Here is a 12,579-nt window from a genome sequence, read left to right on the forward strand (position 1 = left end):
AAGTCGGAAGTGGCTCTCCTGGCGGTCATGGAGAACCCGGCGCGTGCACATCATGCGCTTTCCGTGGTGTCAAGGTTTTACCCCGCTCACGTTGGGACAGCTGCTGCTTCTTCTTCTTTTTAAAGATTTTTATTTATTCATTCATGAGACAGAGAGAGCGAGAGAGAGGCAGAAGCACAGGCAGAGGGAGAAGCAGGCTCCATGCAGGGAGCCCGACGCCGGACTCGATCCCGGGTCTCCAGGATCACACCCTGGGCCGGTAGGCGGCGCTAAACCGCTGAGCCACCCGCGCTGCCCAGGACGGCTGCTTCTATCGTGGAAGACGGCGCGACTGCTGCGCTGCTTCTGTGCCCTCCAGGGATGCTCAGCGCCCTGGCGCTTCTCAGCCCGCAGCGTCGGGCACACATCATCTTGGTTGAAATAGAAGCGCAGAGAGGTCGGTGTAGGAGGCCCCCAGATGCAGGTTAACCAGGCAGCTGACGGGGCCTGCACCTTTGTGGAGGGGCTCCGATGAAGCGGGAGCTCATGGTTGATCCGGAATCAGGAGCAGAGCCTTGGCTGGTCCCCGAGACAGAGGACCACAGGGGACATGGTTCCGAAGGTTGCACTGACTAGAAAGCGGATGGGAGGGTGGACGGAGGTTGGAAGAAGGGCCATCCCTGGATCTATTACATGAAAAAAATTCCAATTTTTTCTAGTGAACAAAGGGTTTTTATGTTGTGCAATAGAAAACAAATATATGAAGCTATAGGACAGGTGCTTGCTAGTTGAGGACAGGAAGTACCGCGAGTAACAAGTAAACGTGGGTGAGGAACATTTGTTATGTAGAAGCTCATTAAGGTCTATAATTCTGGAATGTATTTGCAAGACAGTGGGGTGGGTCATATATTTCTGTCTTGTGGTAGAGCCGGTTTAACCCAGTAACTCTGTAGACATTAAAACTATTTCTGTATTCTCAAAGATGGGTTTCAAGCTGCCTGTCGGGTATCTTTTCCCTCTACACCCCTCCACAATATGGGTGCTACCAATTTACCCATCTCTTTTACAGTCTTTGAGCGTATCTAGAACTTTTATCCTCTGCTTATGGAGTTTCCTGATTTTGTAGTGCAGGAGGAATTTGTTCAAATTCATACTCTGGTAAGGGCCAAACCTGGATCCTCTCAGTCTCCTTCAAATGACAATCTTGTCCTGATTTGCCCAGTTTGAATTAAATATTCCTACAGTGTATGACTTACATCTCTACTTAGCATTTATATCAGCTTTGCTTTATGGTTAGTTTGTTTCATATTGATCTATTGAACTCAGTTTTTTTGACTTTCTCATTGGTCATGCATTATTCTCTTATGTAGCGCCCTTCCCCACCCCTGGTGCATTGCCTTTCACAGAGCACACTGCTCCGTATGTATTTGTGGAAGTAATAGCACTTAATAAATATTACTCCTAAGCCTCACAGTCATTCTTGGATAAATCAGAATGGTTAACTCAGTTGATTTGATAGTCTCTAAAATTGGATACTAAAGCACAGAAGAAGAAAATGAAATGTCTAAGATATCATTTTTAATATACCAGCATGCAAAACACTAGAATATATAGATCAAACACCTTATTTCAACAGGATGACATGTAACCAAATGCCTTGGTAAGCTGCTTATCCATTTGCAAAGGAAATTAATAATATTTCTCTCCTGTAGGCCATCTACACAAACAGATTAGGATTTCTGGTGACCACAAATACTCCTCAGTGGTTAGAAAATATCTTGAAGTATTTCTGAATTCAAGGAAAAAATCCAGCTTTAACATCATTTTTTTTCCATGTTGGCTCTTGTTTATAGATAATTTAATATACGCAAGATAATTGAGCATGTGTTTCATCTTAGCTGTAGAGCCAAGCATTGTATATAGATTATGTTCAATTCTTATAATAAGTTATTAGGTAAAGTTATATTTCCCCACTATTGTCTAAAGTTAATCTCACCACATATCCTTTTTCTCCTTGCACCTTTTATTGAGAAATGTTACTCGCACACAGAAAAGTGCATAAAATCCAAATGGACAGTTATACAAATAAAATAAAGCAAATACTTGTATAGACATTGCCTAGATCAGGAAATAGAACATTTTATATAGAAGATATGGAGTAGCTACTGAAGGCAGAGTGAGAGGGAACTAACCAGGCAAATTCATCCCAGTTGCAGTCTCATTCCTTTCTCCTAGTGTTTACACTCTGCTGACTTTCATAGTAATACTGACTTTGCTTATCTTTATCATTTACCACCAACATGTTCACATCTCAGTAAAAAGGTTTATTTTTCTATTTTTGAACTTAATATAAATGGAATCACATTGTGTATATTCTTTTTTGTCTTATTTTTGCTTAACCTTGTGGTGGGGTTCCTTCATATGGTTGCATGGAACTTTAGTTTGGCCATTCATTTTTAATATTTCATGGTGTCCATTGAATGAATATCACAGTTTATTTATGCATTTTACCGATAATGGCAATTTGGGAAGTTTCCAGTATGGGATATTATGAACAATGTCTCTTGGTGCATTCATTTTTTAAAGTTTTTTCCTAGCAGTAGGATTTCTGGATCAAAGGGTATATGTGTTTCAGCTATTCTAGATAATGCCGCTCCAAAAAGAGTATATGAATTTATACTCCCACCAGCAGTATATGACAATTTCTGATGCTCCAAATCCTGGCCAACATTTGGTATTAGACTTTTAAATTTTTTCCAATCTTAAGGATGTTTAATGTTAACTCATTTCAATTTGCATTTTCTCTATTACTCTATTGAGTACCTTTAAAAAAAAAGTTTATTGATGCTTTGCATTTTGACTTTTGTGGAACTTCCTTTCAAGTTTTTCCCTATTTTTCTATTGGATAGTTTTTTTTTTTTTTAATTTTGAGTTTCTCAGTGAGTTGGCTGTGTTTTGAGATTAAGCATTATCAGCTTACAAATATCTTCCTTCCCTTTCGTGGTCTATCTCTTTACCTTTTCCATGGGGTCTTATAATAAGCAGAAGTTCTCAATTTTAATGTAGTCAAAATTATCTATATCTTCCTTTATAGTAAGTGCTTTATTAAGTAAGTATTTATTAATAAGTGTCTTACTAAAAACCCCTATCCTAAGTTAAGATATTCCTCTATGTTCTTTTCTGAAAGATTTAAAGTTTCACCTTTCACACAGATTTTTAAATACACATGGAAATGATGGATATACTTACCCATTATCATAGTTCCTTTGATTGAAAAGTCTGCCCTTCTTCATTGGTTTGGAGTGCTAACTTGTTATAAATCAGGTATCCTTTAGTGTGCACAGTTATTTCTGAACTTCAGTTATATTCTATTGATTTAAAAGTCCATCCTTGCAATAAATGTTCACCATCTTGATTACTGTAGCTTTATAGAAGGCTTGATATCTGGGTAAGTCTTTTCTACCATCTTCTCCTTCAAGTGTGTATGGGCTATTCTTGGCTTTTTTAATGCGCATGTAAATAAACTTGTTAAGCATCCACACACAGACTAAAATAAGGTGCTGGTGATATGGAATTAATTGACTTTATATATTAATTTCAAGAGAAATATTTTTTCTAGTAAGCTTTCCAATTAGTGAATTTGATACATATTTAACTATTTTTAAAAAAGTGATTTTAACTTTTTGCTTTACTTTTCTTTTTGCCCCAGATTTACTGAGTTATGACTGACAAGTAAAAATTGTATATATTTAGGTTTCACAGTGTGATTTTTTTTTTAAAAAAAAGGTATACAAAGTGATGATGTACATATACTCTGTGAAATGATTAATCAGTTTTACAGATTATTTCAGTATTTCAGGTCATCTTTAATATAGTCCAATAACATGTTATACATCTTTATTAGACCTTTTCTGAAGTACTTGATGTATTTTAATGCTGTTAGAAATTTACCCTTGCTCTTGAGATAGTTTGATAGAGTCTTCCAGAATCTTTCTCATTATTCCTTCTCTTACTTGTATCCTCACAATTTCTTACTCCAGCGACCTAATCTCTTTAGTATATGAGCATACCCCCTACACATTTAACAAAGGCCTCCAGTAGCTATCTGTCTACTGCCCCCAATCTTTCTTTTATGGCCAACATTTTGGACATGCTAGTCTACATTTTGTCTCTTGTCTTCCCTCTAAGTCAGTCACTTCCCAACCTTCTGTAATCTGATTCACTGCCATCCACCATGCAGCATCTACTCTATCAGAGGACCTGCTGGGGATTAAAGCCTGGGGCCATTTTTCAAAGTCCTTCTCTTGATGTTTTAAAATTATAGAACATTGTTGATAATGATAATACTATTAGTGATTGCCATAATAATTATAATATATTAATAGTATCAGTGATATAATTGATCTTTGAGTATTTTTATGTGGCAGTATACTAGATCTATTATTTTTGCAGTTAGGTGTTATCACAAGTGAAATGGCACATGCCAGTTTCCAGGGTTAATGGTGAGTTCTACAGGGAAGCCTGCCTAATGTAACAATCTAAACTCTGTCCACTTCTTGTCTCTCCCTTACATTCTAAGCTCCTACTCTCCTCTGGTTCTCCTTTGACCTATCCAGCCTTTCTTTCTTAGTCTTCTCACATTTTTCTTCTAGTATTCATGTCTTCAATCTGGATCCTTCCAAAAGTCCTATCATTGGTTTTCTTCTCACTCCTCCTATCTTTCCTTGTGTGGTGTCATCCATTCTTACAGCATCAGCTATGAGACTGATCACCACACTAACTTCTTTTTATCTGAAAGCCACCATGGTACCTGGCTCATAGCTAGTTGGATGATAAATGCATGAATGAATGAGTCTTTAAACTTATATCTGCCAAATTCATATTCCTAGCACAGCCTTCAAAGGAGTGAGGGATCTAAAACTATCTTAAATCTCCACTGGATGGTATCCAGCCATCTCTGCTGAAGATTTACAAAACTGAGCCATAATCTTTCTCTCCCAAACTTGCTCCTCCTCTTATATATTATATATCTTATCCTGGTTAAAAGCACCACGCTTTATCTATTTGCTCATTCTGGAAATCTGGCAGTCACAGGACTCTTTTTATTATGCCAGCCTCAGAAATCAGTAATCAGAATCCACCAATGCAAATTTCTTGCATTTTGGTCTTTACTGCCCTGTCTTCTTGTACAGTCCTTTTTGGCACACTTATGTATTTCATATGTTGGTGATTCATATGTTGAGCTATTCTAGAAGGAATAGAAAAAGTGAAGATTTTACCCTTTCTGGGGTAAATAGCATTACCGTTTTCCCATGTGAAGAAAAAGAATCCTTCTAGTTTGGTAGCTTATATATTGAGATTGTCCAAGAGAGAATTGTATAAGTATCTACTCTCGCCCCCATCTCCTTCTTTCTCTTCTTTTTCTTCACACTGTTAGGTATACAAAATAATGGAAGAAAAAACTTGTGAAGAAACTGAAATATTTAGCCAGAAGTTAGATATTCAGATGCTTTGGCACTTAGTTGAGACTTTCAAAATTTTTATTTCCAACGTTCACAGAAATGTGGCTGAGAAAATGGAACTGTGCACTTCATTAGTGTTAACTGCTGAACAACCAAATACCTTGTTTTCTGTCACTTCAATCTTTCCAAAGGGAGTCATGTTAAATTTTCACTGCAAGGGTCTTTATCTACAACTTTTGTGATCTGGGGGTCTTATGTATGGGGTGACTGACCTTTAGGAGTGCTGGCACAAGGCCAGAGGGGAAAAAAAACACAAAGATTATAAAGTTAGAACACAAACTTTTATGCCAAACACGGTGAAAGTGGCAATTACGGTTTTTTCATAATGATGTAGATACATTATGAGCCACTGAAAATCCTACCTACTAGACATACATAACTTAGGATATTGATTTATTTTAAAGATTTTATTTATTTATTTGAGAGAGAAAATGAACGGGGGAGGGGCAGAGGGAGAGGAAGAAGCAGACTTTCTGATGAGCAGGGAGCCTGACACTTTGCTCCATCCCAGGACCTGGAAATCATGATTCAAGCTGAAGGCAAACACTTAACTGAGCCACCTAGGTGTCCCAGGATGTTGATTTATGAGATTCTTTTTAACAGCATTTTATACCATGATGGACACTATGAAACTAGAATTAAAAGTGGCACTGCCACTTTTAGTGGTAAGAGTCCTTCAGGGATTGGCCAGGCTAAGAAAGTCATGCCTCTACTGATTCAAGGGAGGGAATACACAGCCCCAGCTTAGCTACCCCACTTAGGGACATTCTAGCCTCAGAACCCCATGTGGTGTTGTCAAAGGCTTCCACAGAGACATAACAGCTTGATATTTTCCTCAGCCCAGACTTGCTTCTTTCTTTTCATTTCCTTCTACAGATGTTGATCCCTAGAGCATACATAATAAACATCCTCTATGCTAATCTCCTGCATCTCAACGTATGCTTCCTAGGGAACCCATCCTGCAGCACCTACCACGTAAAAGTTTGGGGCGGCTTTGGCAGGCGAATTTAGCATGAGTGCTAATGCTATGAGGCTTTCCCTAGCACCAGCAACTCATAAAGGTTACCAAGTAAACAGATTCCTTCATTCTGGCAACGTTGACACACCAGGCACTCTTAGGGATACAGAGACCAGTAAGAGGTAATTCCTTGTCCTCTAGGGAGGGATATAGATGTGCACAAATGGTTACAATACAACACAATAAGTGCTGTAGCAGAGGATTGCACAATGTGCTCATGGAATGCGGATGAGGGAGCAGTTAGAGCTGCCTGGAGTGTTCCTGAAGATTTCACTGGAGGAAACATTTGATTGGGAAATTAAAAGGAAAATATGGGTGATGCCTGGGTGGCTCAGCGATTGAGCATCTTCCTTTGGCTCAGGTGTGATCCCAGAGTTCTGGGATCGAGTCCCACATTGGGCTCCCTGTGTGGAGCCTACTTCTCCCTCTGCCTATGTCTCTGCTCTTTCTCTGTGTGTCTCATGAATAAAAAAATAAAATCTAGAGGGAATACCTGTGTAAAATGTCCAGTGAGAAGGGAGGGAGGGAGGGTCTAGGCTGCATTGAGGGTGAAGAAAGGCAGGAAGTCATGAAAAGTCATCCTAGAAAAGTAGTTGGGGACCAGAACTAAAGAAAGAGTGGTTATCTAGTGATAATGTTCAAAGAGGAGATAAAGAAAGATACCTAAAGAAGGTCTATACTCCATGTGGGGAGCATTCAGGAAGAGCACTTAGTGAAAAATGCTGAAGAACCATCAAAGTGAGAACAGGAAAACCCAGGAGAGCTTTTCTGTAAAAGATTGAAGAGAAGGGATCCCTGGGTGGCGCAGCGGTTTAGCGCCTGTCTTTGGCCCAGGGCGTGATCCTGGAGACCCGGGATCAAATCCCACGTCGGGCTCCCGGTGCATGGAGCCTGCTTCTCCCTCCTCCTGTGTCTCTGCCTCTCTCTCTCTTTCTCTCTCTGTGACTATCATAAATAAATAAAAATAAAAAAAAAAAAAGATTGAAGCGAAGAGAATTTCAGAGGGGCAACGGTCAACTTTTACATGCTCCGAGGAAGGTCAGTGGACTGAGCACTTCAAAATAAACCATTGCACCTACGTTGGAATGGCCAAGCAAATGGTGATAAATGGAATTCATGCAAGAGAAAAGGATAAAAAACATGAAACACGATGTTGAGAAAAGTCAGATATACTACAAAGATAGGTTTAATTAAACCTATAATGCTTAGGAGTACTTAGGTGGTAAAAATGCAAAAGAAAGCTTGAAGAATGAGTACGCTAAATTAGGACAGTGGTTCCTTGAAAGGAGGAAGGGATAATGACCTGGATGGTCAGGAGGGCCACTGCTAGGGTCTGGTATGTTCTTTTTCTTTCTTTCTTTCTTTTTTTTTTTTTTTTTTTTTTGTATGTTCTCTTTCTTGATCTGAGATGTTTTTATGGATATTTCCTGTGAAAGAAATCTTTGAACTGTGCATTTCTATTCTATGGGCTTTTCTGTGAAGCGGTTTATATTTCACAACAGGTAGGACTAAAAAATAAACAATTGGAATGATTAATAGTAGTAGAGTAGTAGTAGCTTTTGGTGAGTAGTTTCAGGTGAGTGGTGGGTGGTGGTGGTCAGACTGTGCTTGGTTAAGAAACGTAAAGAACTGGAAATGCAGATTATCTTCTTCATATTGGTGGGGAATAGAAACAGATAATCTGGCATTTTGGAATAGTAACCTTTAAATTAGTAATATTCCTAAAACCAAATGTCCTTAGTTAAAATTTATAACACATGCAAGTAAACAGCAGTAAATTGACTATAAATAGTCAAACAAAACACTTTTAAAAACTCTTGGTGACAAGCAAATAACCTTTTTTAAAAAAAAAAACAGGTTTTTGAAAGCTTTGTTCATAGTTGTTAATGTCAATCTAATGAATTTTTAGAAATTTGGAATTATAAAAGGGAGTACTTGAAAAAAAGGTAAATAAAAAAAAAGAAAAAAGGTAAATAAACTATCTAAAAAACCAAGCAATTCATTAAATATGTCATTAATCATTTGCCTTTAAGGGGCTGGAATCATTGGTGTATTGATATTTTTTAGTTTTAGCACAGCATTTGTACCTTGTAATATTTTTGACACAGCAAATTACAGCACATTTAAATCTTCATGAAAACCCAAATTTTGACATCTGCACTAAGTATTCTCCTACTGGAGTAAAGGAATGTTAAGAATTAGAGGGAACTTTTAAGGTAACTCAATCAACTTGTTGATTTGACAGGTTGGCACTCTGAGGCCTTGGAGGCTGAATGGCAGCACTCAGGTCACACAATGATTGGAAAGCCACCAAAGCCTGGGTCCCTTACCTCTCAGTCCTGTAATTATTTCCCTACAGCACCCTAAAACATGCAGATCAAATCTTTGTGTCACAAAGCTTCCAAACAAGTCCTAGAGTTTTGTGATAGTGGAATTTGGTCTGTATGAATATCGAAAATGTTCTGTATTTGGAAATTGTTTTCTTTTAAGTGATAGTTTGAAAACACGAAACACTTGGGTAAGTGTTATTTGTAGTTAGTCTTGGGGTGGTATTTATTTAGGGAGAGCTCATTTCCTATGTAGAACGTGACTGGAAAATGACTTGATTAATATTAATAGCGATTCATTGTAAATGCAACTCCTAACACAAGCTTAAATTCTGAGACAGAAGGTCAGCTGCATAATCTTGTCAGCTTCCATTACAATATAAGCACACTTATGTTGCCTCATTAAAGAATCTCAGATATCTTTGTGGATGGCCAGGGCTTTGCTTCTCGTGGTAAAGGGAGGAAAGAAATCCCTGGCTGATTAAGTAGTGGATCCAGAGCTGGATTTGCAGACAAACCCTGGCTTTCACGGAGCTTACTCTTATTTTGCCCTTCTAATAAGAAACATTCCCTCCTTGGACGAACCGTAGTGTCCCTTGTGACATCCCATGTGATGCAGGGAGCAAATTGTCAACTTAATTCTCATCGATTTTTTCTTTTAATCGTAGATTCTATCATAAGTAAGGACTACATCTCCCAAACTGAAGGGAACTTTGTGTCCAGAGAGCCTGCAAATCTCTATAGCCATTGACCTTCTAAGTGACTATCAGCGATATTTTCTAATTTATCACCTCACTGAGCTACTTTCATCATCTGTAATTCTCAACCCACTTAAATCTAGTCACCTTTGTGGTATAATTCCCTTGTTGTGCCCAAGATTACGTATCTGAGAAACCACCAAGGAGCCAACACCGATGCAAGCGCAGGAGGGTTTATTGACAAGCTCGATTTTGGGTGCAAGTGCAAGCAGTGCAGAGGCTTGGACCCCGAGGTTAAGAGGCGTAGCAGTTATATAGGGGCCAGTGGCCAATGAGATTGTAACACACATAGAAAGTTGCATAGTCATGTCGGTCCGCACGCAGGTGGACAATTGAATTACAATTTACCCTATAGTGACCATCTGAACTAGCCTATCACTCTGGTCAGAATTGGCGCGCAGGTTTGGCGGGCAAAAGGCGGGGTTTACATTCTTTGGTGGTTTCCGGTAAGGGTATGCTCAGCGGCTTGACTGGGGTGGGGGAGTGCCTTAAGCAATAAGCAGATCATGTGGGGGTTATACATGAGATGGTGGGTGTAGCACAAAATGGAGCTAGTCCTGCTCTGCTTGTCCAGGGGTAGGGAATTTTTGTTAAATTCCTTGGGTCCCACACCCTGTGTTTGAGGATCAACTCCTCTACCAGACTACAGGTGTCTTGAAGACAGGTTATGAGACTGGGTAATTTTTGTGCACCCCAGTATACCTAGAATGGTAAATGCACACTAAGTTATTAATGATTACTGGTAAAGCAAAGACAAATGCTTTCTAGGCTTATTGCTCGCTCTTTTGATTCTCTATGTCTAAGGGTAGCTAGCCTGCTTTTTGTGTTTTGGGCAGCATTTGGTGATATGACTATAAATACTCTCTTTTCCCCTGGCTTCAGTGGCATCTAATGTGTCTTTGTTCCAGTAAGCTGAATTTGCAAGGTTCTCCTTGACACAATTCCTACAATGTCCTGTCCCTGTCACCAGGACCATGGCCTTCTGTGACATCTCCTATTTCTTCTCTTCTAAGATTAAGAAAACAGCACCCTCTTGATAAATTTTTTCTGTGAATATTTATTTTAAATGGTATTATTATTCCATAGGAGACAAAATCAAAAATATAATAGAGGAACAATATGCAAAATAAATACTAACATCTGGGCAAAATGTAGTAGCATACTAGCTTGCACAAATGATTTTTCTCTTGTCAGTGTCTAGTTTTTCTCTGGCTTTAATATTCACTTATTTACCTCTCATGCTTCCAGGCACAGTAAAAGAGCCCCAGGGCTTGGCTAAACTGAGCATTTTTAGAGACCTCCTGCCAGAAATTGCAGCTTTGCCTCTGACTGGCTTGAGGTGGCTGTTTTTACTGGAGCTTTCACCCTTCAAGCCAGAAATGGGAAGTTGTCCCAGAAATTCTGATTACCCGTGGGAACTCGCTATGTCCCTTTCACTGGTTGTTGACTTTCCTCCCTTTAATCATCTCTCAATTGCATTTACCTCAAAAAACATTAGAGAGATAAATGGATCCATTTAACAGATAGGTTTTGAGGAAATGAATATTTAAAAGGTATCTGTGGAATTCAGGAGGCATGCTTCCCATTCCTTCTACCTGAGGACCTCATTGCCACATCAGGACTTGGTTATCTGGGTGACTACTTGTGTATGGAGGTGATTGTTTCTCCTTTCAGGTCTCCTTGAAATTAGTGGGTCATAATCATAAATGTTTTAAAATAAATAATTATAGTTGTTTATTTTTATATTAACTGGCATTAGTTAAGTTTCCTGCTATTTACCTCAAATTTGCTTTCTTCATTTTATGGTGAAGTTATTTTTGGCTTTTAGAGAACTTATATTTTTCAAGTGCATATATATATATGTGTATATATATGTAAATATATATTTACATTTATTCCCATGTTTAAATATGAACAAATTATTAGAAATATGCTGCATATAATTCATATATATATATTTCCATTAATTACTTTAACACTGTGAAATCGGTCGGGCTGACTTTACAGATGCGGAAACTGTTAGAGAAGTTATATGATGCTGTCACCTAGCTGATGAATGTCAGTGTTCATTCTGAGATGCAAATGTTAAGATTTAAAACATACTTCCACTATCTCCTACCAGAATGCTCTCCTGCTGTTCTGGAGATGGTATGTGCTTCCCCTGTCATCAGTACTCACCCAGTTTTTTCTTCCAGTGGTCATGAGATGACCCATTTTCCAAGACTCAGTTCAAGTCCACCTCCTTGAAAGCTGTCCCTAACAAAGCCAGTCTGGAGGGTTTTTTGTTTGTTTGTTTGTTTGTTTAATTTTTTGTTTTTTTAAGTACTTATTATTTATGGCATTCATCTTCTGTTTACTCATATGCTATGTTGTGTAATTGTTGTTTGAATATGCCAAATTAGGTATTTAGAGATGAGATAAAAGAACATGGGCTTTAGGCTCAAATCTTGACTGCTACTTAGCAGCTTTATGGCTTTATGTCTCTGTTAACTCATCTGTGGAAATTTATTAATTCTCTTAAAAAGTATTTTTTGATTCCTACTGTATTCAAGATGTGCACAGTGGTGAAAAAATACAACAAAGTGTGAGGGAGATAGACTAGCAAATAATGTAAGCAAATATTAAATGTTATGAAAAATAAAACCAGATTATGAAGTAGTGACTGTGAAAAGGTCTACATTGGGTAGGATGGTCATGTCTATGAAGAAGCTGATACTTTACCTGAGCATGGCTGATGTGTAGAGTCAGCTTCTCACAGACCAGAAGAGGAGCTCTCCAGGCAGAAAGACTTGCAAGTATGAAATCCCAGAGGTTTGAGATATCTTGACTTATTGGAAGAACAGAAGGAAAGCCAGAACATTTGGGGCATAGTAAGCAGGTGTTGTGATCATATGGTAGGCAGTGAGGTTGCTGAGGAAGGGAGGGATCAAATCATGGGGTCTTTGGTGGCAAGGAGTTTGGGTTTTATTCTAATT

At 38.6% G+C, this 12,579-nt stretch overlaps 1 protein-coding gene across 7 annotated transcripts in view; it reads left to right on the plus strand.

The window, feature by feature from the left end:
* Positions 1-12,579, plus strand: part of GRM1 (glutamate metabotropic receptor 1) — a 394,410-nt gene that overhangs the window by 76,598 nt on the left and 305,233 nt on the right. The gene's annotated exons all lie outside the window — the stretch shown is intronic.

Source organism: Canis lupus, chromosome 1 (assembly GCF_003254725.2).
Source record: "Canis lupus dingo isolate Sandy chromosome 1, ASM325472v2, whole genome shotgun sequence".
NCBI lineage: Eukaryota > Metazoa > Chordata > Mammalia > Carnivora > Canidae > Canis > Canis lupus.